The 26,614-nt window shown below is 28.3% G+C and overlaps 1 protein-coding gene across 4 annotated transcripts in view; it reads left to right on the forward strand.

The window, feature by feature from the left end:
- The window catches only part of LOC142319069 (luciferin sulfotransferase-like), a 359,044-nt gene that overhangs the window by 105,600 nt on the left and 226,830 nt on the right, over window positions 1–26,614 (forward strand). The window contains exon 2 of one of the 4 annotated variants that reach the window (XM_075355928.1): window positions 9,793–9,867. The exons of the other annotated variants lie outside the window; for them this stretch is intronic. The gene's annotated coding sequence lies outside the window, so the exon portion shown is untranslated. The remainder of the gene's footprint in view (window positions 1–9,792; window positions 9,868–26,614) is intronic. 4 annotated transcript variants of the gene reach the window in all.

A 26,614-nucleotide genomic window follows, 5' to 3' on the forward strand; every position in this document is an offset into this window, starting at 1 on the left:
TTTTACTTTTAAACAGCACTTTAAATCAACTTTTGTTTATAATTGTAAAACTTTGATGTAAGAGTTTTTTTTTTAAATATTTATTTAAGAAATCTGTTTAAGAAAATTATTATTTGTTTCTTTACGAGTATTATACGTATTAACAGATGCTGCATTTTTCTAAGCTAAAAGAAGAAGAACAGCAAAGTAAAAATTTTTTTAACAAAATAATAAATACCTATCTATGGTAAAATGTATCATCTAAGCTAAAACATACAATTAAAAAAATTGTTTTAATAAGTAAACAATCTCCGTGGCGGTGTGGTGGTGATAAGTTGCCTTTCATTCACAAGTTCCGGGTTCAAGTCCTGGTCAGATGTGCCATTTTTCACGCACTAAGAAATTCATTATCGTCATAATTTTAAATGGTTTTTGTCTCTCCACTCCATGGAGCCGGAACATTTGATACGAACATTGCGCTTAGGGTGATCAGGAGGAATTCCTCACTCTTGCACGTCTTCCGCCATTTTTTTGTGGATAATCTTATCAACATCATGGACACCAATGTCACGGTCGCTCGGTTTGGAGTACTTTTCCAATGATATTCTTTGGGGTAAAGACGCCGAATTCTTTCCCGTGCTTCCCTATGCAGCAGGAACCGTTAGTAACAGAACAATGTTTGTTCAGCTATATCCTACTTCCCCGCAATAATCGTACTTCGTGGAGGCTTTTAAAACATTCCGCATGCAAAGTTATGCCTTAAAACACCTGTGATTGGTAAGATGCTGGGTCTGCTCGTCGTACACCAGTTTCTCGTGTTTGCAGGCCAGTCATCTCTGCAGGTCCGGGATCTCTGTGGGTCCATCGCCCCTTCGTCCACTGATCCCATTTCTCCTGCCAACTGCGGACAAGCGATGCTACTACATCTGCCTTACCTTCACTACTGTACATCTTCTCCCTCTTCCGAACAAGGAAATCAAGAGGTGCAAGATCCGGCCACTACTCCGATGGCATTATCTGAGATGATTGTCGACCGATGGAGAATAACACTGAGCACCCGACAAACAGTTGTGTCTCCCCCTTTCCAGCGCGACGGACCAGACTAATACTTCCTACGAAACCTCCTTTTTCCTGTTTAGCCTCCGGTAACTACCGTTTAGAAAATACTTCAGAGGATGAATGAGCATGATATGTATAAGTGTAAATGAAGTGTAGTCTTGTACATTCTCAGTTCGACCATTCCTGACATGTGTGGTTAATTGGAACCCAACCACCAAAAAACACCGATATCCACGAACTAGTATTCAAATCCGTGTAAAAATAACTAACTTTACTAGGACTTGAACGCTGGAACTCTCGACTACCAAATCAGCTGATTTGGGAAGATGCGTTCACCACTAGACCAACCCAGAGGGTTTCCCTACGAAACCTGCTAGAACACGACCTGGGACAAGGCCCTTCGCTTCGATGTGCAGGGATCCCTCCCATCAAGGTAAATAATATTATCAGGTATCATCCTTTTGTTCCTTTGTTTATGAATAAATAAATACTGTATTACTAGTACTGTAAAAAGTTAATAATTCCTGTAATCCATATTTTAAATAATAATAAATACTAATCTGCATTTTTTTAATGTCACAACAATTTAAAAATGTAATAAATCTAGACAACTTTCGTTTTTAAAAATTAATATTTAAATTCTATACAAGAATTTCAAACTTTCTGATTTTCTTAAAGTAATCATATACCTTTTTAAACTTAGAATATTTAATAGATCATAAAATTAAATTTACATAGTAAGTCATTTTATTGAAAAATATACTTTCTTAAAAGTTTTTAGAGTAATTAAGACGGAAAATCCTACATTTATCTGAAAATGAAAATATTTTTATGTTTACTGACGACTTTGTTGATTCTACATTATCTGAGAAATTAAATTACACAAACCTGAAATTTATAAAACGAGGATATATAAAAACAAAAGTTTATTCAATATAATGAAAAAGTTCAATATTGGAAAAGAACGTACGTGTCCTACTGATTTGCACTGCACAACTGGTATACATTTTCAATACGTTGCTCTAGCTATCTGATCGCCAGATTTAGACCATTCTTTTACAGAAAATAAATTCCATCCTTTGGCTGTTTCTTATCTACAGAATATATATAGGAATTACTTATGGTCTAAATGCTTATTGAAATTTGAAATTTTTATACGAACCTGAATTTTTATCAGAAAACTGAGAAATAAACAAGAGTAGTACTTTTTACTTTAAAATAAAACTAAGCATATTGTTTCTGTCTGTTATAATCTATTTATTCGTAACTAAAAAAAAAGTTAAATTAAATCTAAACCTTTGTGCAACAATAGGAATGTACCTACAAGTTTCTTTTTTTTTAAAATGAATATTTTAAGTAATCCCGGTAACCACGGAAAATCGTTAATATTCATCTTAAATAAAAATGCCTCTTTTATAAACTTAATGGTAAATTATTAATGTTAAATTTGCATTAAAATTCAGCTATACAAAAGCAATTCTGTAACACTACTTTCTTTATAATTACTGCATTTTAAAGTAACTTAGTTTACATAAAAATTTGATTTTCTATACTACATTTTTTTCTTTGGATAAACGTCACGTGTTAAACAGTAGTTTTAAAACGTTTTTGTTATAAATAACCCAGTAGGCAGTGAATCAGATAACAATGCATTTATGTTTATTAAGGACAAATTATAGTTCTTCCTTATAGGAATTCAAAGAAATATTTTTTAGTCATAAATAATTATTTTAGACCCTGGGATGGTCTAGTGGTTAACTCATCGCAAATCAATTGCTTAACAACTGATTTTCGAAGTCGAAGATTCTGAGGTTCAAATTCTAGTAAAAGTTAGTTGCTATTATACGAATTTAAATACTGGACAGTGGATACCGGTGTACTTTGGTGGTTTTTTTTTTTAATTTCCGAGTCCACCGTTATGAAATGAATGATTTGTAGCGTGTGTAAAAATGTCATGCCTGACCGGGAATCGAAACCCGGACCTCCGGATGACAGGCTGACACGCTTGTCAAAAACTACTTTGATGGTTGGGGTTCAATTAACCACACGCCTAAGGAATGGTCTGCCTGAGTCTACACAAGAGTACACCGCGTTTGTATATCATCTTCTTAAATTTCAAATTTCTTGGGAGGCGTGTGATTGTTTACTAGTTGAACAGAGTACAACGTACATATTAGGAAAACAATAACTATTTTAAATGACCAATCCCATGTTTTGTTACAGTTGTACATGGTGTTGTGGTAAATAAATAATAATAAAAAGTTCGCAGTTGAAGTTTTCTATATTTTCATTACGGTTAAAATTTAATCTTTCCCCCTAGTTTTAAAAATTACTTTTATTATTAGAGCCATAATAATATAAAAAAATTAAAATTAAAAAAATTTAGGCTGGGTTTTTATAACTTGTAAAATTTTTAAAATTCAGTGCTGTTGTGTGTAACATAATTCTCCCTGATAAAAAAAAAAAAAGAATAGACAAATATTTTTAATAGTTATTTTTAAATTAATAAATAATAAACTTAGTCTTATCAACGAAGTCGATATATGTAGAAATATTGTCACCTCCCATTTAAAAAAACAACAAAATATATATTAGATAAATTAATAAAGCAGAATAAAAAAAATTGAAGGTAGATACAATTTTAAGAATTGTATTCTCTTACTGAGCAAAAACAGAGTATTTAACATCTATAAAATACAGGTAACGCTTGTACAACACTAATTTTTACTAGGTGTATAAAACCCGTTCGCAGAAAGAGATAAATACATTTTTGTTTGCACATTCAGTCACAATTTTTATTACGAGACTAACCTATTCAATGCACCTTAGATATTTTAGTGAAATAAATCAAAGTTTCTTTATTTATGAATAACAATGTTCATTATTTAGACAGTATAATAAATAGAATAAAAGTGTTACCTTATATGGCTAAGTATCGCCTCCATATGGAAGAGTTTGGCATGAAACTGCATATCCGCTGAGTTAAGAAAGTACAATAAAAAAGAGATCACATGGGAGGCTTACTTCTCTTGAAAATAACCAATACGAGTTTTGTGGGTAACTTGTTTCTTATAATATGTTAATTACAAATATTAGGTTACGTGATCAGAAATAAAAATATCATTTTTTAATAAAAAAGACCTTTTAATAAAGGTTGTAATTTATTCCGCCTCTGATAACGTCTTTAAAGGAAAACACACAGCATCTAATGCATGTTATTACTTAATATGCATTTGAAAACTATACTAATGTTTTTTTTCTTTTTTTTTAAATTGAGAAAGGAATATAAGACTGAATCTTCGTTGACCATTCTAAACAAAGTATGTTAGAATATCTACTCAGATAATTTGATGGGTTGGAAAATGTTAGTTTTTCATAATATTAAGGAAGAGTAATTTTATACAGTCTTTATTAGCAGCTCTAAAATTCCGAAATTATTTTAATATAATATTTTATAAAGTACAAAATTAAATAAAAAACCAAGCTTTAAAATGAGCCTGTATAAATTTTAATGAGTAACGTTCCGATGAGTTCTTAATTCTGAACCCTGATTTTATCAATCGATGTACACATTACAGTTTATTTTAAGGTTAATTAATGCAATTGTATGATTATGAAACAGCTCGCTGGATTTTTTCACTGGTAAAAGTCAAAACACGGAGCAGCAATATAAACAAAATAAGTCATATATACGTATTTTAATTATAGTAATTAATTCGGATTATTAGCGAACTCTAAACCTAATTATTACGTTGATAATTATTCATTGTTGTTACTGAATTAATCATTAACACGAATAATTGAATCAAAACAAATATTGTTATAAATGTGTTGTGTCCTATATGATAATTACATATCAGAATTACAATTATCGTTACGTATTTTTTTTATATCCCCTAAAATATAAAGTAACTTTAAAATTATTAACTATTTAAAGGCATTTTAAAATCAAAACAGAAAATATTTAACATAGACTTGAAAATCGTAGATGATTATGAAATAAAAATCGGCTGAAATTTTTATACATCTACAGTATTTGAGAAGGAATCGTAATACAGCTTAAAAAGGAAAAAAACTATATGTAAAAATTTTATTCGTTAACCAACATGACTTGCATTTATAAGGAGAAAAAAAACCTTGAAATTAACACATTTTGCTAATTAATAAATAAAACTCACAGAAATAGACCTAAAAGAAAGTCTCCCAAATTATACATTTCAATTCTTTGTTAAATTTTGACATTTAGACGACGATGGAAAATTGAAAATATTTGCAAAGGCGAGTCAAAGATTATCTACATTTTTTTTTCTCAACAAAAACAAAAAAGGTATTGGAGGGGCTTCAACATGTACATATGTTTCTACATAGTTACATACCTTGTCAATTCACTTGGTCCACAAGCTTGCATATTCCTTTCAAGAAGAAGGTTTTCGGTTGGTCGCGAAGGCACTTTTGCCCCGCTTTCTGCACGAATAAGTCTGAGGAAAATCGACGATCTCGCAAAGAATCCTTGAACGAACCAAACAGACGAAAGTTGGAGGGAGCAAGATGTAGGCTGTAGGAGGATGTTTCAGTACCTAAAATTCAACTAGTTAATGGTTTGAACGGTATGGCGAATCATGTAGAGGTAACAGTGTTGTGATGTAACAACACTTTGTTCAATTATAGACTTTACGGAAACCGAGCTCGTCGTAGATGATTTGATGAGCAGAACCATGACTAATGTTCAATGAAGAGATATTACATTGATAGCAACTCGCCTATTCACCAGAAACATCTCTCGAGCTGACTGAATTTTGTGCCCATGGTGGAGGTTGACGAGAGTCCTGCTCCTTCTTCGTGTGTTACAGTCGTCCGGCCACTTTTAAACTTCTCGACCAACTAAAAAAAACTTTTACGTTATAAAACATCGTCCACGTATTGTAATAAAATTCTACTATGAATTTCAGCCCCTTTCCCACTCATATCACTGCTTAATTATACTGGTAATTCTGTAACTAGTCCCTGAGGTGAATTGTGAGATTGCGTTACATGTGAGGCTGAATATCATTCAATTCAACGAGCTTGGCATGTTCATATTCAACTGTGTATTTGATTGAAAAAAAGAAGGAAACGGGAAATCACTTCACTTCTCATTTTCGTGTAAATATGTTTATTACTAGAGATCGGATTATACGCATTTGCAGATTAAGCTCGTTCTCACCGGTTATTGCAGTTTCCTTAAAATCTAGTGATGAAGCATATTTTCGCTATATTTACGTTAATTTTTTGTAGGGTACCTTGTTAATAAATTAAATCTTACGTTGTTGCCGGCCAAACCTATTAACTATACGGCTCTTAGAGCGCACTTAGCAGCCGCGGAACAGTACCTCTAACTGTTTATTTTTACAAAAGTAACAAAATGTTAAATAATTGTTAATTATCAAATTTATCGATATGTTATTCAACTAGTTATTAATTGTATACTGATTTTGAAATAAAAAACAACTAAAAATTACTATTTTTTAAAATTTAAAGTTGTATATTTTGACATTTTTCATGCATATTTCAAGCTTTTTATGTTGCACATAATCCGGTCTATATTTATTACTCGCTTTAACAGTACGGAAATCCTTGAAGGGTTTCAAGGAGTTCCTTTTTTGGTCAAACTGCTAGCGAAGCGGACATGTTTACACTGTAATAGCCGGAAAGCAAATGACGCGATCGGGTTAAAATTTCGCACACATGACCGCAATCATACCAACTCTAAGCACGAATGCGCAGAAGGCAGTACGACAACCTTGAAGAAAACCTTGGCGAAATAGTAGAAAATCTTTTGACTCACCCTCATGTTAACCCTTATTTTGGCACCGAATTAAAAATGTTCAATTTCTTATAATTATTTGTTTGTAAATAAAAATATATATAGGCTTGAAAAAACGCTACATGTATATACAAGATATTCACAAGAATCATTATAGTACGGTTTTTTAAATAAGAAAAAATTTTTTAAGTATAAAGAATAATAAGAAATCAAAAACGGAAAAACAATGTGAAGAGACTATTGCTAAGCAAAGCTCTCTGAAATTGAGGAATTTGTTTTCCCTATATTTTCACTAATTGTTATTTAAGTTTTCCATTAAAATAATGTGAATAAAAATATCAAGTTTAAAATATCATTACAATATAAAAATTAAACCGTTGAGTAAAACAAAATTAAAGAATCCTTAATCACTTTTGTAGAAAATATAATCAATCAATTTAGAACTTTTTCCCTTAAATTACCTACAAAAGCTTAAGTAATAAGCAAGAATCAGAACTAAACTTGAAAATATAAACAGTTCATATAAGCTGATTATAGTTTTCTAATTATTCTAAAATCAGTTAAAACAGTTTTTTCCTAAACTATTTTATTTTATAATTTTATTAAGAAGTACTACTACATAAATTCTTATTTCAATTTTTTTTAGAGTCATAGTAACAATTTTATTAATCTTTCCAGATATAAGAAAACATATCAAAAGAAAAGTATTGTAATCGGTCATAAAATAGTCGGCCTTTCATCCAGAGGTCTTGGATTCGAATACCGATCAGGAATGGCAGTTTACATACGCCACAGATTTCCACTATTATATTCCCACGTACAAGCTCTTGTGAGAAATTAATTCATCAGTAAAAATAATTAAAAAAATTGAATTACAGAATCCTGTACCGGTTATACTAAAACGGTTATACTAAAAAAAAAATGTCATTCCTATCATTAAAAAATAAAAGAAATATATATATATATATATATATATATATATATATATAACACAGGAATGTTTTAATTCTTATAAATTTAGTACGTCGCCCTAAAAAAAAGTTACTTTTTTAGTAATTTTGAAGATTAAACTAACAGACTTGAATTTATTATTTTCTTTATATATATGCGTTGTTATTAGGTTTAAGGATTTAGTATCAAAGTATCAGAATAATAATTAAAAGCATTTTCAACTCTAACAGAAGCTACGGGTACACACATAAAAAATTCAAGTCATACTTCTATAAAACTTTTAACATTTTTGCCGTTACAACCTACCGATTTAAATTTTTTAAAAATTCAAATTGGCGTTATTAAGTCGGGTACATTTTTTTTTAACTTTGTATGTACATTTGTGCCAAAACCGTAGTAATGGCTTTAACTTATTCTAAAACAAAAAAGTCTTATCAATTTTAAAGAATATCATGTTAATTAGGCTGTTTATGTGTATAGTAAATATATGTGTAGGAAAATCAAAAGTGGACTGATTTCCCGTTTCCTTATTTTTCTCAACCATATAATGCATTTGAACATGCTAAGCACGTGGAAATTCAGTGATATTCAGCCACTCAAGTAACACATTCATACAGTTCCCCTCAGGAACTAGTTTTAGAGTTAACAGTCATACTTTCAGAGAAAGCAACATTGACTAGTTCCTCAGATGCTTTAAATCCACATAGCTTTAAGAAATACTGGAGTGCGTCGTATTAAATAATGAATTATTGTATGGTTGTTTTTATGAAACTATAAGTTGTGTTCACTACAGGTTCTACTCAAGATAGGATTTCCTCATCAAAAAGTGAGGAGGAAATTCACGTCACCATTAAAAATAGGAGTTGTATGAACTTTCTGAACATTTTGTCTTTTTTATCAAACTAAAAATTTTACTTTTACTTTTTTCTCTAATGCGGCGTTATTAATTATGAAATAATTTTCACCAGTATCGCAGAAGTAAGAGTATATATTTAATATGTTTGTTTTTTTTTTATTTAATTTTTGTTCAAGCAACCAAAACGACCATCATTTTAAGCATAATTTGTTATAACGATATATGTATATAATTACGTTAAAATAAATACTTATACTTGTAATACTATTGCTTTATTACAGTATACGTATAGCCTACATTAAGATCAGAGTATATTCCTCTAGATTATCACAGGTTATTTTCTTCCTGCTTATTTTAACAGAGGATTAAATTTTTGCTCATTTTTATAGGTTTGGAAAATTTAAAAAAAACACTTGAAATGGTACAAGTAATCTCACAGGGTAAACATGTATTTACGATAACATTTTAAGCTTTATGCAAATACTAAGAACCTTCAACCACTTCATTACCACCTGAATTATGCATATATGTTATTTAATATGAATCTAGAAGATATAAGATCGATAACTGGGCAGAGAATTGCTTTTCTTTGTGTTTCATCACAAGTGATGAAACACAATGAGGAACCGAGTTCCTTCTTGGTTCAAACTGCTAGCGGAGCGGACATGTTTACGACGTAAATAGCCAGAAGGCAAATGATGCGAACGGGATCAAATTTCGCACACATGACCGCAATCCTAGCAACTATAAGCACGCATGCGTAGAAGGCAATATAACAACCTTGAAGGTATGTTATAGCGAAATAGTAGATAATCTTTTGACTCGCCTTCATGTGACAATGTATCTCACTTATTTTATCTTTCTCTCAAACGATGAGAGTTTTCTAAACACTACAGAACGATATGTTAACGAGTATTTATTGAGAAATCATTCAAAAAAGCTTCTTTGGAGATGATATACTGGTGATTTAATGTTGTAGCTATCAATAGTCAATATAAATTGGATTAGCTGATACAGGCTACTTTTCCTCCCCAAAACACAAAATGTTCAATTCTGAATAGTTTGGGTATACAAATTTTATTTTTTAGTCTAATTACTATGTTTTTATTTATTTTTAATTTATTTTATTTTATCTATTTTTCAGGTACGTTGTTTAGCCCAAATTATTATCACAGATCAGTTATTATAGTCTCAAACTTCCTGAAAATTAACGTTTAAGGTAATTAAACTACAAATATCATTTTAATTAATGAGTATACATTTTTTTCTGTTATTATTTTTCAGACTGTTTCGTAACACATAATTTTTATTTTAGCAGTTTGCACCCTGCGGTACCAATGTATTAAGTATACCCTACGGTATTTAAGTATTATATTGTTTACTTTTGACTATTGTACACCTATTCAAATGATTTATTTTTAATTTATTTATTATCGGAATTCAGTAATTGATATCCACCAATCCTTTGACCCGATGTGTATAACACAACTATAAGATTCTAATAACTTAATTTACAATGAAAAACAAACTGGTACCATCTAATTTAGGATTCTGTCACCCCTTTATTCGAATAATAATCAACTGAAAGATAATAAATAACAGAGGCAATGATAAGTAGTTGCCGTGTTGCAATTTATTGAACTGCCAAAAAATATGGAAAAATAGAAAAAAATTATTATGTTAGATATAGTGTTATTTAACTGTGCAACCGGCATGTTCATTAATAGTTAATAAAACAAAAAATGTACCTGCATTCTTAATAGATAAACTAAAATTCTAAAAATAATTTAACACATTAATACTGCCAATTATTTATCAATTCTTCTCTTTCCAAAAAAACTAAAAAAATTTAATATATTTTTTAATACATTACAACGCAGATAATAATATCTATCCGATAATATGATATAATAATTACTTGTGATGGAATTAAAAAATAATAAAAACTGTAAAAAAAATACTAATATTAAAAACCGTACGGGAGTTATCACTTCTTTGCCTTTCATCCGGTTCTTCTCAGTTCGAGTTCTGGGCGTGCACGGCATTATTTCGACACGCTACAAAAATGTAATTTAATTACCATTCATCGGAAGTTGTTACAGGAAGCCAATCAGAATAAATCCGAAACATAGGGAAGGTAGTTGCTGTTGAACCTTTTCTTCTTCAAGTCAATTATAAACATTCAATATATCTATTCATAGGTCGAGGAAATAGGGTATTTATTATTTATTATAGTATTTAGTATATTATTTTGTATACAAAAAAAAAAAAAAATTGATTAATTTTACTAATAAAATTAAAAGAACTAGCAGAACATTATTAAGGGTTCAATTTATATGAATTTAATGTACGATTGGTATTTACGATTGCTATTTGTTTAAACTGTAATTTAACCGTACGGAATTGTATTTATTGAGAGGAATAGAAACCAAAATAAAGTAGTGCAATTTAATTAAATTGTATCAAATCTTATAGTAAATAAAAAAATGAATGTAAGGTGTTAAGTGGCATAGCAAAATTGTTATAGGTGATCTGACATATAAATCATCTGATACTTATAAAAATAAAGCAGCTATTTTCTAGAATAACATAATTTCATGCCAAACATGGTAAGATTAAAATTAAATTTGCTTCTTCTGCCGTCTTCATTTAGTCAGATGTAATGCTGCATTTATGGGTATTATGCACACTGAAGCATACATGAAATTAAAGATGTGCAAGTGACAATACAAATCATTACAAGTGACTAAGTCTATAGTCTGGTCATCAGTAATTTCAAAAAACTATTTTAAACTTTTATATAAGGTGCTTACATGAGACATAACCTTTAGAAAAATCGGAGTGGATAACACACAGTTAATTGTGTATTGCCATCTGTACGAAATTTTTATGAAAGATTATCAAAAAATATTATATAATTTTTTTCATTCAGTAGGGGAAATATAATAAATATAGCTTAAATAAAATTCAAAAAAATAAAAAAAACGTAAAAAATAATTAAATTAACTAATAAGATAAAATAATTTATTAAATTCTCTTTTAATTTTGTTGAAATGAAGGAAGAAAATAATTAACTTATTTCGATTATTATTGAACAATATTAATATAATCTGACAGGAAATAATATTATTTCAGCTTGAATTAATCGATAGAAAAACTTTCCCTGGGTTATGAAATTTTATTGATTGCGCAGATTTCATTATTGTGTAACGTAACAGCCTTCATCAATCCACTTGAAAAATACATTTATGAAATTTGTTCTTCACACTATTCACTCATTTCTTTTTTTTGTTCAATAGAACAACAATTCAACCACATATAACAAAGTCATTTTAACTGACATTGTGTAATTTTTTTCTTTGTTAGAAAAGATAATAAAGTTAGAGTTAGATATCGTATTTGATCTGTTAATTAAGCACTTACAACTGTAAAACAGGTGAGGAAAATTTTGTTGGTATAAAATTTAAATTACGCAAATGACTGCGCAGATATTGATTGGAAAACAAATTGGTAAAATAATTTTTACTAGTTGGGCGATGCAAATTGTTGTTTGTAATTTATCATATTAATTAATAAGAATTGTAAGGCGGATCTCCGTGGTAGCGTTTCGGCCTTTAATCAGGAGGTCCCGGGTTCGCATCGAGGTTAGGCATATCATTTTTCATACGATAAAAATATTAATTTGAACTAATGACCAGTTGAGCTCGTAATCTCAAAATAAAAAACTGAATATCAACGTGGTTAAAAAGATAAATTAATTTTTTGTAAATATTGGTTTTGTTCTTTCCCTCATGTGTTGTTTCAGTGCTTTTGTTGAAATTTCGCCTTTAGCAATGTTTTTTGTGAAATTTTAATTAAATATATAATTTAAAATATAAAAATTTGAGAGAGCTTTATAACGCACCTCACTCACTGATGTAAAAATAATTATTCCGCTGTTATTACAATCTATTGATCTGCAAGTAGATAATAAAAACCATTATTTTTCGTACCATAATTTGAGTAGTATTACGAGTATAATAATATAATTTTGTAATAACTGCATAATATATGAAAATTTAAACTGAATTTATAATTTCCCTAATCCAATCATTATGTTCAAGTTTCATCTTATTAAAGAATAAGTAATATTGTTTTCGATATGCAATATTTGTTAACTATACGTGAAAATGTATATTTACTTTCATTAATAAGATTTTTTTACTTTATTTGTACCATGTAGATGGTTCTGAAGCTTTTTTATCCCTCATTCTAATTTAAATTTAGATATTTTTTCAGTTTTGCTCTTCTAATTGTAGTTTATAAATTCCTGCTTTATTAAAAAAATTATTAGAATTATATTTGTTACTAATTATTTTATTTAATAGCTTAGTTTAAAGACAATTTTTATTATCAGTTAAATGGTTTTTTGCATGTTACCGTTATAATTTAAAAGAATATAAAGATTATTTTTTATCAAATTTAAATTAACAAATTTATTTTATTATTATGTTTAAATTGATCTTTATTATACCTCCTTTTATAAATTATAAACATTTTCAGTAGCTATATAATTTATTAAATTTCAATTCCTAATTTAACTCAGTTATCTATGCATATTTTAGGATTATAATTACGTGTTAGTAGGTTGTTATTTTATGAACGAATGTATTTAATTATAATTAATTATTGCCCCAGGAAATAACGGTTTTCAGTACATCCTTACATAGTCTTAATTTATTGTTTTATGATAATATATAAAATTTGCAATGTTCTACAGTTTTAATTAATAATTATTTTTTATCTTCCAGGAATCTTAGCCTTAGAGCTATGCTGCAAGAAAGAAAGTATGGTAATTAGTAAAAAAATAGGCTATAAGATTTTTGCATTTTTCGATGTTTCATGACCCAGGGACCCCAATAAAACAGAAAAAGAGTGGGAGGGGCGTAATATTCGTACGTGTGTTGGCGTGTTTTGAAGCTTCATAACTTTTGATCAGATAAACCGATTTTGATGAAACTTGGAACAGAAAATCAAATATATGGAGCAATTTGTTAGTAAACGTTTGTAGTCAATAATTATAGAAGGTGGGATAGGTAGTTTATTTGTGGTCAATATTCTCAAAAAATTTGAAGACATAACCACACTTTATATTAAGCTCAATACAATACATGCTTTATCTTACTATTTAAAAAAAAAATTGCCCCTAAATTCTCTTCTTCCTCAAACATCCCCAAAAAATCGAAAAACTATATCTTTATTTATTGCATATTTTTAATACATCTTCCTAAGCATAGTAGTAGTCCAAATCGTCAAAAAAAAAAAAAATTACTTTGCGACAATATTGGATATGGGAGCAGAAAAACGATTGATTTTTGAATTTTTTAAAGATTTTACTTCGTTGTACGAAGTAAAGGAATGTCAATTTTGACCATCCCTGAATCCATCTTGACTAGTTTCAGCGTGACGTCTGTACGTACGTAGTATCTCGCATAACTCAAAAATGATTAGCCGTAGGATGTTGAATTTTGGATTTAGGACTAGTGTAACTTGTAGTTGTGCATCTCTCCTTTTGATTGCAATCGATTAAACCAAAACTGTCCAAAAAAGCGCAAAATCCAAAAAAAAACTTTCGTAACTGCAATAATAAGCCCTCATTGAGACCTTTTCAACGATATATCATATGTGTACTTTTTTCATTGGTTCCAGTTATAACCAAATGAAATTTTAATTAATGAAATATTTCGATCTTAGAAGGGGAAGGCACATCGGTTCGAATCAGACTTCATCTCCTTTTTTTAACTTTTTTTTAAATTTAAATATACTGATTTATTAATAATTATTTACCTTTGATAGTAAAAAAAAAATAACTATAAATAATAATTCAATAATAACAAAAAAAAAAGTAAAATATGAAAAAATATCAGAAGTTATTAATGAAATACAATTTTATATACCTTTTATTTTTAAAAAATGTGTATATGTAATTTAATAGGCGCATGAGATATCCACATCAGATTTTTTCATATATCATTATTTTTCCACTTTATAAAATAACCAGTGCAATGGAAGTAACAACTTTTGTTGTTAGCTATTTTATGAAACTATTTAGTTTTTTAAAAGTTACATACTAACACAAACAAAAGAGTAAAAAACAATATTCAATGAAATGGTATATAAAATTTTAAAGATACAAACTTAAAATTATTATAACAGGATCCTTTGAAATGAAAAAAAATAATAATAACAAAGATAATAAAGAATAGAAGCTAGAAAATTAAATAAGGAAAATAAATTTCATAAGATCCAGACGATGAAACAAAGAGAAGATTATTATAGACATCCATTATAATCCAAAAAGAAAAAACAGATTTATTAATATAAACCCTTTGCAATTTAGAAGGATGAGAAGGATTTACCTAACAAATATCATTGGGTTTATTTTATAATTACTGGACAAGAAAATGTCCCAGTGTTTTATTAATATCTCCCTTTGTAATTTCATTGTCTTTACATGTTTCAACTATCTCTTTATGGACCGCGCTGGGTCCGACGTTAGACCCAGAATCTAAAATGAGGAAGAAGGAATCAAGGGTACGGAAAAGATAACTGGTGATAAAGGACGATTTACTCATAAAAGGACTTCAGCATTAAATAAATTATCAATCAAGACAGCTCGTTGTCCACTGTAGGAAGCAGGTGTTCATCCCACTTGTAATCTCTGTACAGAACAAGAAACAATCATTAATAATGGAACTGAACAACAGTAATCAACGATTTTGTGTCCTTAGCCTAATTACGTATGCAAATAAATAGCTAGTTTTCCTCCAGTTAAACATCTGGCCAGATAAACCAGTTGCCTATTCTCACTAGTTAGGCTTAGGTATTATTCATGTCATTTATTTTTCGTAAGACCCGATTAGTTCATATATGAGAATATAATGAGTTATAACAGAAAGGTTTCCGTTGGGCCGCCCTTGTCAATATTTACAAAATTTACTCTAGAAAAAAAATATTACATCTATCTCTTCACTATAAGAGGCTGTTTCCAATAATTTTCTGAAAATTATTCGTGAAAGCGTTAAATAATTTAATAAAAATATTTTATAATGAAATATATATCTATTATTTCTAATGAACAATAACAGATTTTAAAATAATAGAAATTTTATAATTATCTTTGAAAATTGACAATTTTTTAAGTATCATATTTTTAAAAATTATTTTTTTTATTATCTTTAAAAAAAAAGTAGGTCTTTAATTACCAAAATTATTTGTCAATATTACCTACAATGCTAGAAAAACTGAGAAAATTATCAGATTTATTACTCTAATAATCTATTTATACAAAAAATTAGGAAAATAAAATTTAAAATACCGTGTACAGAATTAGGAAGGATCTAATGGCCCAGACCTTACACAAAGCAACTTAGTTCCAAGGCTTAGCAACGTAGGCTTTACGTACAATACTGTATAGAAAAAGATTTCCACTTCATAGGAAATATCATCCTTTCTCTTAAATAACAAATTTGCAATAACTTTAAAGGTTTCCTTATGTATAATACAGATCCAGTGGACATCGCGCTAAAGCTTAGTTAACAATTTTAAAAAATCTAATGTAGATAACACATGACTTCCTTTTAAGCCTATTAAATTACAATCACACATGTTTTTTTAAATGAAAAGCCCATATTTTTTTTTTTAATTATTGAATTATTATTCATCATAAAGATTTTTTTACAATGAAAGGTTAATAATTATTAATAAATCAACATATTTAAATTAAAAAAAAGTTAAAAGAAAAAGGAGATGAAGTCCGATTCGAACCGATTTGCCTTCCTCTTATAAAATTCAAATATTTCAATAATTAAAATTTTATTTGGCTGTAACTCTGGAACCAATGAAAATAAGCATCACTTATGATAAATCATTGAAAAACTTTCAACGAGGACTTATTACTGCAATTAAGAAAAAATCCAAAATCCAAAGAAATTTGGATTTTGGTTCAGTAGATTGCAATCAAAAGGGGAAGTGCACAACTACGTGTTACAGCAGTTCTTAGTCAAAAATTCCAACATCCTACGGCTAATCGTTTTTGAGTTATGCGAGATATATATGTACGTACAGACGTCATGCCGAAACTAGTCAAAATGGATTCAGTGATGGTCAAAATGGATATTTCCGTTGAAATCGGGAAACCTAAATTTTTCATGATCGCAATACTTCCTTTACTTCGTACAACGAAGTAATAGTAAGAATAAAGAATTAGAACATCAGATGGTTAGGGAAAAGGGAAGATCACCTATAGACGATCCTAAAAGAGAGAGACAAAGAACCATGCAGTTTCTATGTAAAGGGTTCTTCAAAGCCCACTTCAGGTAGTTGGCCTATCACATAAAATATTCTTTTAAAAATTAATCAATCTTTTCTGATGATGATAGAAACACACGATCAATATCTATTGTTGATCAACAGAAATATATATATATATATATATATATATATATAGTAAACAGTATTCCTTTATACAATTAAAACCAACTTAAGTAAATGTTTAGTCTTAAACAAGGAAATATTTGTTGATTCTCGAATTTAATTGGCATGAAGATGAAACTAGATGAGTTAAAAGTTCTTTATCTAGTCTGTTATATTTGGATTTCAAGTTTAATTTTTGTAGATTTTTTAAAATTTAAAGTATGTCCGTGTAGAAAATATGAAATATAAAAGAAAATTATCTCAAATATTTTAAAAACTTTAAAATATTCCTTTGAAGGTGTACTGAAAGAAATGTTTAATTCATTTTAGGTTGATCTAGAATTTGAAACCATTTTATTTTACAATTTTTCGGTTTCAGAAGAATCAGGAAATTTGATGTTTTATTGATAATGTAATGTTGTATTGGTATAATTATAGGTGACTTAAAATAACTTTATATTTTATTTTATATTTTTACAAAACCTTAAAGGTAGTCTCCGCATGAAATGCGGAGGTCCCGGGTTTGACTCCCGGTCAGGCATGACATTTTTTCATAGGCTACCAATTTCCACCGGGTTAATGATCATACTTGTTGTTGATGTCCGCTCTTGCATAACAAAAAAGAAGTTAATAAAAATAATAATTTCTACAATAAATAAGTATTTCATTATAAGTAGGCTATTTAAATAAAGAGTTTATTATACGTTTATATATAAATAACACAAATACTTATAACAACATATTTTCTGATTTAATTTAGTTTTATACTTTTACGAGCTCATTGATTTTTTTTACTTATAAACCCTTTAAACATTAATTGCCTTTATTTAAATAAAAACTAATACTGGGGAAACCCCTTCTTAGAACCAACTTTTATTTTAAGTGGATTCGTTAAAAAATATGTATTTTAAAATGGTTACTTTTAAATGTATTACTCTTTAATTATTAGATTTGCTCATATTAACTCTTGTATATAAAATAAATAGAAATAAATAAAACAACACAAAATGAATTTATTCAACAGTCAGAGGAATTAAAAAATAAAATTTAACACAACGTAGTATTTTACAGAAAGAATTATAGTTAAAATATTAAAAAAAGAGCTGAGATTAAAGCTTTTAATAAGGTTGTAAATAAATAAGTAAATATTTTATGTATTTATTTCTATTATTTTTACTTTCAGCTTTCTGGAAGACTGCCTTTATCCATTTCAGTTACGTATGTAAATTACAGGTCTATGCTAAGGATTTGTGGATTGTATAGATGCATGGATGCACATTTATATTTCCATATGCACAGGAAATGTACTGCTGAAACATTTCATTTTTAAAAAACTTTATCTAAAGCTAAACTTAATGATAAACTGGCTATATATGCGTTTGTGTTTGTTCTTGGGTTTGAGAATATCTTAAAAATATTTAAACTGTAAAAACAGAATATGATGTAATGTAAAAAAACTGTGAATATAATGTAAAAAACTTTGGATTGTACTAAAAGCATCAAAAGAGTGGTTTTCGTAAACCTGATAAAATAGTTCTACGAGACCTAATGGAATGTGCTTCAGTATACAGGTTCAATTCATTCACTGATTCGAATAATATTCCGTAAGTCTAAATATTTAGAGTATCTTTATTGATTAGGTCCATAAGTAGTTGCGTCCGTGATTCCTTGATAAATTTCTTAATTGACAATCCCGGATATGTTGTTAACACCTAACAATGAAAAAAAAAAGCCAAAAGAAAATCGGGAAAAACTATGAACGTTAAAAAATATTGAGGGACTAGTATGACTTATCTATTGAATCTACGGCAAAAAAGTAAGCGCTAATCTTGCATTCTATTCCGACTAAAAATCAAATTAAATACACGACTAATTTTAACTTATTTTAATCTACATTACTGAGTTAATTCAGCTGTTCAGATTTAATTTCTCCGGTCTCAAATGTATCAAACTTCATAAAAAAATAGGACTGGGAAACAGTTAGAATAGAAATTTATGTATAATTCAGTCTTGTAAAAGAACAGCATTAACATATTTTTTACGATAAAAACAAGTTATACATTTTTGTAATTTCGTTCATTTTATTATTAAATACTATAAAAAAGATTCCTTTCGGCATGCTAAGTAGGGGATAAAAAATATTTCCATTTTAAAGTTAAGAAAAACTTCTAATTTACTCAATACGACAATGGTTGTCTGTGAAAAAGTTTCAAATATTTAGTATACGAAAAGCTCCCATCTTCTTAAAATTCCAGCAATATTTTGGTCATCTCTTGCCGTAAGGGTTAGTCATATCAAAAATTGCTGCAGACAAAAGTTTTAGGTAATGTTTACAGGACTAACGACCACTTGAAACCGATTCGATACTGTGCCTATTAAGGGAAACATAATTTTGTTGTATTCGAAACCCCATTTTTCCACCCCCTGGGCCAATGATATTGGTGATATCAAAAAACGTTGCTTCATAAGTTTTAGGCCTTTATTCAAAGAATAGCAGGAATTTTAAACGAATTCGATATTTTACTTAATAAGAAAGTTATAGCAATATTTTTTTTTTTTAAAAGCCTCCCATTTCCACTCCCATGGTCCGATTTTGGCCGTTAACAAACTCGACTGAGATTTTGGGAAAAATTATTTTTAAGGAACAACTTGAAAGTGATAGGCGCAAACTTACAGCAGTTATCGTGTCCACAAGAAAGTGAAATTTGTATATAGATGTATATATATATAAACTTTTGAACTGACGGTGGTTTTGGGGTCTGGGGGATGTGATAGGTCGAAATTTTCCGGAATTCTAATCATAATACCAATTACAATAGGTAGCTTTTTTATGAAATCTACTTAGTAATTTTAACGTAGGATAGCAATTTGATGTGAGATATGCATTACATATGTATATCACCAACCAGTTTTCCAGCTACTGGTTCTGGGTGTGTGTATAGGCAAATGCAATTACTGCTACCGTCTTGTTCAAGCCTGATGTAGGTACAGATGTAAGTGTAAATGCATCCGTAAACATTTAGTTTGGAAGAGACTCCGGTTGACCACTCCTGATATCGATCACCCTTTGATGTAATTTTATTATATTAATGCTATCATTAATATAATATAATAAAATTACACAAAAAATTACAATTTTTAAATAAATTTAAACGAATTTTTATCAAACAATTCAGAATGGAACAGAAAAATTTGCTTAAAATTTGGGCTTCAGAGGGCGAGATAGATAGATAAATAGAAAGACAGTGAGAGAGAGAGAGAGTGAGAGAGAGTGAGAGAGAGTGAGAGAGAGAGAGAGAGAGAGAGAGTGAGTGAAGGATAGAATCTACATCGTTATTAAAACCCTGTCAAATTTTAAATATTAAGTCAAAAAATCTACATGCCAATACTAAAGAAACCATTCTTTTCTTGTGTGCTCCACATGACTTCCTTGCACGCCTATTAAATTACGTACACGCATTTTTTTTGAAATGAAAAGTAGATAAAATTTTATTTCATTAATAACTTCTGATATTTTTTTTTGTTATTGAATTATTTTTCGAAAAATTTTTTTACATTAAAAGGTTAATAATTCATAAATCAATATATTTAAATTAAAAAAGAAAAAAGAAGATGAAGTCCGAAATTAAACCGAAATTTTTCGCGATTACAATACTTTCTTTACTTCATACAAGGAATTTAAAAGGAAAATAGCCGGAAAAATAAAATCGCATTTGGTTGTAAAAAATCTAAAATTCATAAGATTAATAAAGATAAAAAATGTATCATCTGTATCGCAGTAACGTATTAAAAAAAAGACAAAGAGAAAAGCGTGCAATAATGTTGCTGTAAGTATTGTGATCGCGAAAAATTTCGGTTTTCAGATTTCAACGGAAATATCCATTTTGACCATCTGTGAATCCATTTTGACTAGTTTCGGCGTGATGTCTGTACGTACGTACAGACGTAAGTCATATACAGACATCATGTAAGTACTATCTCGCATAACACAAAAACGATCACTGTAGAATGTTGAAATTTTGGATTTACGACTGTTGTATCTAGTTGTGAATCTGCCCTTTTGATTGCAATCGACTGAACCAAAAGTGTCCAAAAAAGCCGAAATCCAAAAAATTAAATTTTGACTTTTTTTTAACTACAATAATAAGAAATCATTGAGAGATTTTCAACGATATGTAATCATAAGTGGTACTTTTTTCATTGGTTCCAGAGTTATAGCCAAATGAAATTTTAATTAATGAGATATTTGGATCTTATAAGGGCACATCGGTTCTAATCAGACTTTGTCTCCTTTTTTTTTACTTTTTTTAAAATTTAAATGTATTGATTTATTAATAATTATTAATCTCCGATTGTAAAAAGAAAAATTTACGAAAAATAACTTAATTAATAATAACAATAAAAAAAAAAATTATAATATATCAGAAGTTATTAATGAAATAAAATTTTATGTACTTTTCATTTTTAAAAAAATGTCTATGTGTAATTTAATAGGCGTATAAGAATGAGTTGTGGTATCCACATCAGATTTTTTTTAATATTTAGAAAAATAATTTTAAACAAAGCTCTGGATTTATTTTTCAACAACAGGAAATTAAAACATAATTAAAAAGAAATTCAATTATGTTCTAAGTATTCTTCTCTTGTAAGTTAGTGTAAAATGTAAATAAAAGCATATATGGCTATACGAACATAAATTAATTGAAGAAATTGTAAAAAATTAGTCTCCCCTCCTGTAATTAATAATGTAAATTTTTCTTATACAAGTATACCTCATTTAGAAAAAAAAATAAAAAAATAAAAACAGGTATATTTTGAAATACTCAAAATTAAAACTTATTATATATCGTTTTTAATTTTTAGAGTAGGGTTGTATTACCCATGTCACGTAGTACTACAAGGAAACTTTCTAACAACTATTATATCTAACAACGTCAAGTTTTGAAAAAAAAATCAAATTCGATTGATTAAAATACTTCAACAGAAAAATATCCAAATTTTTCTAATTTTTAAATACAGGCCAACCAACACACATTCATATGTATATAGCCATAAATGTCCATCTTATAAAAATAAATTTTTTTTAGACTTGGGAACAATGGAGTAAAAGTTTTTTCGGAACTATTTACAATTTATTTTAATTTTTTAATTTTTTTTAATGTCTCCTTAAGGCACAAACCTTAAAAAAGATCAATTTTATTAGATTTTTATATTTTTACCGATCTACATATTTTTCCGTTATATCTGTAGATGGTATAGCAGAAAATATTGCTACAGGTGGAAAAGTAAAAATTCGTATGGACTAATGACCTTCGTTTCATTTTCCACTACCCACCATTGTGTTCTTAAAAAAAAAAATCTCTTAGGAATGGTTTGAGATATTTAAACAAAATTTGATGTAATGTACCCACCCGTCTACAAGTTCTATAAAATGAATAAGTTTGAAAATTTTACTTTGAAAATTCCAAAATATTAGCAATTAACATTTTTTAATCATTAATAGCTCCGTAAATATTAGCCATTTTGAATTATGATTTATGAAATAAAATATTAAGACTTTTATGATGAACAAAATGATATTTTATTTGTTAAAATCAGTTGATAAAACCTAAAATTGTTAATATTTATCGCAAAAATGAAAAAGAGTTTGATAATTATTTTTTACCAGTTTTCAATGTATATTCTGTAATATTTTATTTGATTTACCACTTTAATTATTAAATAATGTACATTATTTCATTAATTTTTTTTTAGTACTAAAAATTTTGTGATGGAGATTAACTTTTTCATACGGGTTTTCTTTATCTGAACAGGCAATTACCCTAAAACTTTCTTTTATAAGTCAAAAAATTAAAACTTGTCCCATTTTGTCGATCTGTAAAAAGTATAAAGTTATGTACTCATTTAAATGAAATATTTTACTTCTTTTTTTATTTATGATAGTAAGCAATGCCCAATGGATAATCTTATTATCGTTGCTAACACTGAATTTGCAGAAAAAAAACAAAAATAAAATTTAAATAAAATATTACTAATTCAGATATATTTCATAATATTTAACCAGTTATAAATAAAACACACGATAAAATATTCCTTATGTTTTCTAATCTATTGCATCCGTAGAATTTTGAATGTGTTGGAAAATTAAGCAATAACGTTTAATAGGTGTAAATAAAGATTTTCTATTGGGAGGTGCTATTAAATGTTATTAATCTAGTGGGAACATAAATATTAAAAACAAGTCGTTCAGAGTTAAGATAGCTCTGCTCACAATATTATTACACTTACAACAAAAAACCTTTAAATTTCCATTAAAAAAATAAAACTTTTCTCATTTCTTAAAATCCTACGCAATTTTTCACAGTTTGTAGTTATTGAAGCGATTTTCGATGCAACAAAGTATCTATTAATTCGATTGCACAGTGTTGTTTTTTTCCTTATTGTTACCAGGAACGATTACACCTATCCCTATACCTTACCTTGACACACCTATGCGTAAATTTCCTGGATTTTACTAGTATAAACCTAAAATAGTTTTAGTATTATTAAGCGTTCTTTGTCACACACACACAGAGAGAGAGAGAGAGAGAGAGAGAGAGTGAGACAACCGAACCTAGCAGCAGTTGAGTGTTAACTTTTGATTGCTCACCTCACTATTGATTGCTTTTGTTACTAAACTTGTCTGTTGTATGAACAGTTGAAACTTTTTATACAATAATAAACCTCAGCAGAATTTCATTTAAAAGTCTAAACACTCTTGAAAGAGTTCAGTCAAATGAGTTTTTGACCGACTGTTAACAGGTGTGGCATCCTTCGAACAGAAAGCTTTTTCATCTCCAAAACATTATGTTAAATATAGTGGACTCGGTTTTTCGAGATGTTCAAAATGCCAGAAAGTTTCAGTCGGCGATCATTCATTTCAGAATTGAACATTTTTTGGACAATTTTAAAGGTCGTAGCGGTTTCTCAACGTTCCAAGTGTTCATCGTCTTTAATCGATGTACGTTTAAATTAAGCAGCTTACTTTTTTATCGTCAAAAACAAAGGTAAAGAATCCTTTAAGGTAGAATCTAACTGTTCTTGTTTGTCCTTTAAAACGAAATACATAATAATAACTTGAACTTCAATTTGATCCATTTTTCATGAAATGTCAAAACTTGTTTACTTTACTCGATTGCTTTAACACTAAACATGAGTCTGAAACTTCGCAGCATGCCTTCAAACGGATCATACTTTCCAAATATCATACTTATTTAGTCACACTTGCACCATTTCTTTGTCAGGTTGAGAACTTTCAAAAAAAAAAACCATAGGAAACAGGACAACTTTTCGAACCAACATTTATTAATCAAGATGTTAGAATATTTTTTTTGGTATCAGTGAAAGTTGAAAATAAAATATAAAGATCTAGAGGGGTGTCATTTTGATTGGTAATCATATTTTCCATCCAAATAAGTGTATTTATAACTACAAATGTTAAAAGACAATTAATAAAATAAAAAATCTGACGTGGACACCTTGTACGGACTTGTACGCCTATTAAATTACATATACACATTTTTTACAGTACTTCATTTAAACTTATTTCATTTGAAAGTGAGATACGATCCTCCAATTATTTAATAAAGTGGACAGTTACACAATTGCATTGTGATAAACACCACATTGCATCACATTTTTTTGTGGTGTCCGTATCAGTATTTTATATTAGTTTATATATATATATTAATTCTGTTTCACGGCACTGAAAGAGTTATGTGATGCAAGTAAGAACGTTTTAGATCCGCAACCATGCACACATTGGTTCGAATCTGACTTCATATACAAATATTTTTTTTTAAATCTAAATTTATCGAATTATTAATAACTATTAATCTCTGTAAAAATGTTTGAATTAAATTAAAAGTACATAAAATTTTATTTCGCTAATAACTTCTGATTCTTTTTTCATAAATTTTTTTTGTATTGTTATTGAATTATTATTTTTTTATTAAAAATATTTTTTTTCCAATCAGAGGTTAATTTAAATTAAAAAAAAAAAAATTAAATCATATCTTTTTCTTTTTTAGTTAATTACGTTTTAATTTATTATTTTAAAATCGTAGGGTAGAATAATCTCGTGAGTTTCGTTTTAGTAATTTCTTTTTAATTATTTTCTTTCGTTTTTATGAGTAACATATGTACCAAAAGAACTGCAGCAACTCACATTAGAATATAATTTATTTCAGTTAGATATTTCACTGTAAAAAGAAATCTACTCGTATATAAAATAAATTTTAATTTTAAATGGATTAACTGTTTTGGATGAAGAAGGTATAATTATACTTCTTCCATTGTATGTATGTCCATGGAAAATGTATAGAATGTTATGTTAAACGTGAAAAATCTTATGACACAGACGAATGATCTTTCTTATTATAGGAGTATTAAACAAATTACAAAATACTAAATGTTTATTTATTTAGTTATATGAATTATTTATATTTGTTGTTATTTATGAATTATTTTATTTTAGTTTTTCGTTTTTGTAAACATTAGTAATAAACGCCCTATCTAGGCATATTATCAAATTTTTCATTTCATCTTTTGAAGCAATACAATACGGTGGTCCCGAAGGTTAAGCAAAAAAAAAGAAAAGGTATATTATCAAGAGAATTCCGATCGAATTAGTTTCTTATACTATATCAATAATGGTAATTTATAATCATTATTTCTTTCATTATCACACCATCACTCCGATGATCTCTATGGTGGTGAGGTAGCGTTTGACTAGGTTCTAATCCCGCTATTAAATATTGAAAATAGAACTGGATGTGTAAGGGTAGTGAGATACTGAGGGGGTGCTAAATTTCGAAGGATGCTTGAATTCATTTGTCCATGTTTTTACCTTATAAAAAAGAGATAAAAGAAAATCAAAAATTCATTGGAGATAAAAACCATACGAATACCACTTACTGGAAAATTCTACTTTTGTATATTTTAATTATTTCATAATAGCGATTTAAATATATGCATATATTTATTTAAACTAGGGATTCTCTAGGTAAATTTTCAACATTTATAGAAATTTCGAGTCAAAATTATCCTGCAATTTTAAAAGTAAGAGCTTCATAAACTTTTATAAATACTTAATCCAATCAATTAACCAGAATATACTTTTATCGTTCTTCTCCAAATAAGGCGTTATTTGGGTAGAAAGATTTTTCTGCTCTTATAAAAATGATTCTGGATAGAATTCAGTCTCAATAACAGAGATACATCGTATAGTTATAAATGGTTTAAAAATAATTAAAATGAATGTTTTAGCAAAGAACCTAGTTTTTACTAATTTAACTAACTAACGACTGATTTAATTATTCTTAATAGATCTTTTTTATGAGAAAATGTAATAATAATCTTCAATCGTTATTGCCAATAGTATTAAATTTGAACTCAGTATAATGGCAAGCAATTTCAGCAAAATTGATGCGTTTTTGTTTGTCAATATTGATTTTATAATGAACCACAGCGGA

Source organism: Lycorma delicatula, chromosome 2 (assembly GCF_047948215.1).
Source record: "Lycorma delicatula isolate Av1 chromosome 2, ASM4794821v1, whole genome shotgun sequence".
Taxonomy (NCBI): domain Eukaryota; kingdom Metazoa; phylum Arthropoda; class Insecta; order Hemiptera; family Fulgoridae; genus Lycorma; species Lycorma delicatula.